The sequence below is a fragment of the Glycine max genome, chromosome 1 (genome assembly GCF_000004515.6).
Source record: "Glycine max cultivar Williams 82 chromosome 1, Glycine_max_v4.0, whole genome shotgun sequence".
Lineage (NCBI taxonomy): Eukaryota > Viridiplantae > Streptophyta > Magnoliopsida > Fabales > Fabaceae > Glycine > Glycine max.
In genome coordinates this window covers 50,025,234-50,030,636 of record NC_016088.4, presented here as the reverse complement: position 1 = coordinate 50,030,636, position 5,403 = coordinate 50,025,234, and the positions used below count along the sequence as shown (strand labels likewise).

General features: G+C 34.0%; 1 pseudogene; it reads left to right on the top strand.

Annotated features, from left to right (window-relative positions):
* The first annotated feature begins 368 nt into the window (after nucleotides 1-368).
* Nucleotides 369-4,524, top strand: LOC100817959 (probable LRR receptor-like serine/threonine-protein kinase At3g47570; annotated as a pseudogene).
* The last annotated feature ends 879 nt before the right edge of the window (nucleotides 4,525-5,403 follow it).

Below are 5,403 nucleotides of genomic sequence, written 5' to 3'. Positions count from 1 at the left end.
AAAAACAATTACTTTTCCAAAAATTCAGGAACTAAATTGTTATAATACAAGGACTAATACCAATTTTTACTAAAATTACGGGATTAATAACATATTTCACCAATATTAAAAAATATATTTGACTAAAGCTGTTTTGGGGCTAATTCTTAACGTGAATAAAAAGTCCCTCTCGTTATTCTAACTTTATAAATTTCTCCAAAATTAGGTCCAATATGCAATTGCCTGTTGGTTGGTTATTGACTTGACCCTTTACTTGCATTATTGGTTACTGACTTGACCTGAACGACGTACATTTGTCTGATTCCATCCAATTTACCAGACTCCATATAAGACTATCTAAGAATAGAAATACCACCATCTAGCAGAAAATGAAGCATTTTTATCTCATGTTACTTGCATTTTGGTTTGTATACGTCCACTTGTTCTTTTTGTTTACACTAAACACATTATGGCTTAGCCCAAACATGTCTGCCTTTGCATCAAGAAATGAGGTTGATCATTTGACATTGCTTAAATTCAGAGAATCCATATCCAGTGACCCATATGGAATCTTGCTCTCTTGGAATACTTCTGCTCACTTCTGTAACTGGCATGGAATCACATGCAACCCCATGCTTCAAAGAGTTACAAAGATCAACTTGCGAGGATACAACTTGAAGGGATCCATATCTCCTCATGTAGGCAATCTCTCTTATATCAAAAGCTTCATCCTTGCAAATAACAGCTTCTACGGGAACATCCCACAAGAATTGGGACGATTGTCACAATTGCAGATTCTCTCTATCGGAAATAACTCATTGGTAGGAGAAATTCCTACAAACTTGACAGGTTGTGTTCAACTCAAAATCTTACACTTAAATGGAAACAATTTGATTGGCAAAATACCGATCCAAATTTTCTCGCTTCAGAAGCTTCAGTATTTTTTGGTTGTTAGAAACCAGTTAACTGGAGGAATCTCATCATTCATAGGGAATCTTTCATCCCTAACTTACCTCCAGGTGGGAGGTAACAACTTAGTGGGAGATATTCCACAAGAAATATGCCACCTTAAAAGCTTGACAACCATAGTAATTGGTCCTAACAGATTGTCTGGTACATTTCCTTCTTGTCTTTATAATATGTCATCTCTTACAGCAATCTCAGCTACAGTAAATCAATTTAATGGTTCTCTTCCGCCCAACATGTTCCACACCCTCCCCAATCTCCAAGAAGTTGGATTTGGTGGCAATCAATTCTCAGGTCCGATCCCACCTTCCATCATAAATGCATCTTTCCTTACAATATTTGATATCAGTGTAAACCATTTCTCAGGACAAGTTTCAAGTCTAGGGAAGGTACAAAATCTTTTTTTGCTAAATTTGTCTGAGAACAATCTAGGTGACAATTCAACTAATGATTTGGACTTTTTAAAATCATTAACAAACTGTAGTAAGTTGAATGTGTTATCTATATCTTACAATAATTTTGGAGGTCATTTGCCAAATTTATTGGGCAATTTATCCACCCAACTCAATGTACTATATCTTGGGGGTAATCAAATATCAGGAGAAATTCCTGCCGAATCAGGAAATTTAATTAACTTAATTCTCTTGACAATGGAAAATAATTATTTTGAAGGGTTTGTTCCTAGTGCTTTTGGGAAATTTCAGAAGATGCAAGTGCTAGAACTTGGTGGGAACAATCTTTCAGGAGATATTCCAGCCTTCATAGGCAACCTCAGTCAATTGTTTCATTTGGGTATAGGAGAAAACATGTTAGAAGGGATTATTCCTCGAAGTATAGAAAATTGCCAGATGTTACAATACTTGAAACTTTCACAAAACAGACTTAGAGGAACCATACCCTTAGAGATTTTTAATCTTTCATCTCTAACAAACTTGAATTTGTCACAAAACTCATTGAGTGGTAGTATGTCAGAAGAAGTGGGCAGGCTAAAACATATCTCTAGCCTAGATGTGTCTAGCAATAATTTGTCTGGTGATATTCCTGGAATGATTGGAGAATGCCTAATGCTGGAGTACCTTTATTTACGGGAGAATTCCTTCCAGGGATTTATACCAACCTCTTTGGCTTCATTAAAAGGTCTAAGAAAATTAGACCTGTCACAAAATCGCTTGTCTGGAACAATTCCTAATGTTTTGCAAAATATTTCTACTTTGGAATACTTGAATGTATCTTTCAACATGTTGAATGGTGAGGTACCAACAGAAGGTGTCTTTCAAAATGCAAGTGAGTTAGTGGTGACGGGAAATAGTAAACTTTGTGGAGGTATTCCAGAACTGCATCTACCACCATGCCTTGTCAAAGGTAACAAACTTGTAGAACACCACAAGTTCAGGTTGATAGCAGTGATAGTTAGTGTACTTGCTTTTCTTCTCATTCTGTCCATTATTCTAACTATCTATTGCATGAGGAAAAGGAGTAAGAAACCATCTTTGGATTCACCAATAATTGACCAACTGGCTAAAGTTTCATACCAAAGTCTACACAACGGAACTGATGGGTTCTCAACTGCAAACTTGATAGGGTCTGGAAATTTTAGCTTTGTCTACAAAGGAACTCTTGAGTCAGAAGACAAAGTTGTAGCCATAAAGGTCCTAAACCTTCAAAGAAAAGGAGCTCACAAGAGTTTCATAGCTGAATGCAATGCTCTTAAAATATTAAACATCGACATCTTGTTCAGATTTTGACATGTTGTTCCAGCACAGATTACAAAGGTCAAGAATTTAAAGCTCTAATTTTTGAGTACATGAAAAATGGAAGCTTAGAGCAATGGCTGCATCCTATGACACGAAGTGCAGAGCATCCGAGAACATTGAACCTTGATCAAAGGTTAAATATCATGATTGATGTTTCTTCTGCATTACACTATCTTCATCATGAATGTGAGCAATCAATCATTCATTGTGATTTAAAACCAAGCAATGTCCTTCTTGATGATGACATGACTGCTCATGTGAGTGATTTTGGCATAGCAAGACTTCTCTCAACCATCAATGGGTCCACTTCTAAGCAAACAAGTACAATTGGATTAAAGGGGACTGTTGGCTATGCTCCTCCAGGTATGTTCTCATTTTTTCTATGTCAACTTGTTATTTATTAGTATTGTGTATCATTGTATTGACAATTTTTTTTAATATATATTGTAGAGTATGGAATGGGTTCTGATGTGTCAACTTATGGCGATGTGTATAGCTTTGGGATTCTTATGTTGGAAATGCTTACCGGAAGAAGACCCACTGATGAAATGTTTGAAGATGGTCAAAATCTTCGTAACTTAGTTGAAATTTCATTTCCTGATAATTTTTTGCAGATTTTGGACCTACGACTTATTCCAATAGACGAAGCAACAACATTGGAAGGAAACAATTTGATTCTTAATGCAAACATGGAGAAGTGCTTAGTTTCCCTTTTTAGGATTGGACTTGCTTGTTCTATGAACTCACCAAAAGAAAGAATGGATGTGGTTGATATCACCAGGGAGCTTAGTCAAATCAGGAAGGACTTAAATGACATTAAGCTTTAGGCGACTTAAATCCAAAGTGAAATATTACATTTTACTAGATGAACATTACTTAAATGACATTGAAAATTATTTTTATTTCAACTTCCAAGATAACTTATTTATTATAATTGGTGACAATCTTCACTATAAATAGAAAAGAGAATTAGTGGAGAAACACAACACATGTAGAGAATGTGTGAGAAGAAAGATTGTGAAATAAAGTCACTTTGTTGAGAGAAAAATATCTTTGTGAGAGTGTTATCGTTTTTTTAACCATTGAGTAAGGTATTGATGTTTGTAGAGTGATATATTATTTGAGATGAGTTATAATCTTGTAATCATTTTTGTGATTGTGGAATACTTTTTAAAACGATTCGGTGGACGTAGACAAAAAGTGTCAAATCAGGTTAAATTCTTGTGTTTGTTAATATTTTTTTATTATATAATCTTTATTGTGTTCTCACTTTCCTTTGTGTATGTGAATAGTTTTATTTGAAGGAACATTTATATATATAGAAAGCCCAGAAAAGAAAAACTTCCTTGTTAACATACGCATCAATGATAACATCTAAGCTAGTACTATTTATTTGCTATTTGTTTGTCCTTGCATTTGGCCTGTTTTTTTTTTTTTTTTTGTAATTGACAGTATTTTTTCTGCAGAATATTTTGAATTTACAGTAAATATAAAAGCTTACTTTGAAGGATAGAACTAACAAGCAACTCAATGCCCCCATTGAAGCAATAGTCAAGGCCATTAAACAAATAGGAGTCAAGGTCAACTAGATTAGAAAATACTATAACTAGAAGCAATAAATATATTTATGTACAATTAAGAAATTGAGAAGTAAATTTTATAAACGGACCAAGTAAATTCCATGGAAATTAATCTAGTTAGTTATAGGGGTTTCTGAATTTTACTATACATGATTATATAGTCAAATTGACTAAGTATCCTAAAGCAATCTCATCTAGGCAATATGAGATTGTTTTTCTGGTACATGGCAATATACAATTGTTCAAATTATCTATCTACCCATTTGCTTTTAGGATTTGAAGTTAAGAGATTTAAGCATGTCTCCTCCAGAGCTTTATTCAACCGTCAAAAGCTTGTGCAGTTCCGGTCATGGTATGCCTTTCTAGACTGCAACATAGAAATAGATTTGCTAGCTATGTGTTTCACTGTGCAACATTCTATTATATGTTAATAGCACAAAAAGAGCTAATACTTTTAGATGCTTACTCTAACTAACCTATAATTTGTTAACCGGGAAATCCTCTGCTCTGCTGTAAGAGAGCTAATAGCTTTTGTAGATGCTCAACCTGTAGTTAGTGTTAACAATAGAATCATAAGAGTTAGCAGATGTAAGAAGAAGAAATCTACGAGGCCAAGGCAGAGAGAGAGATTTAAAAAACGTTATATTTATGACACAACTTGTGCATGATTACATTTTCTCAATGTCAACTTGTGCATAATCTTGGATATACCTGGGCACTTCTTTGTTGGAGTGGAGGTGCATAATGTTGCAGAGTTGGGCTACGCTATGCACGGCGTAGAACATCCAATTCTTACCACAATTATTCAAAAACTTGACTCCTTTTGATAGAAATTAAGATGCAATGTAGTATGCAATGAAGCTACTCTGATACTCTCTACTCTAATACATATATAGTGAAATAAAACATGAAATAAAGGGAGTAATTTAAAAAGATTTATTTCACAACTTCAAATAAAATTTTTTAATGGAATAAAATGTTCACATTCACAATTTAACCAAGTTAAAACTTATCGGTAAGAATATAAAAATGACTTTCGTCTCCAAACAAAGACCGTACTGGTATTATGTAACATTCCATTTTTTTCGTGAAATAAATTAAAAAAAAAATTCATTTAAAATAAA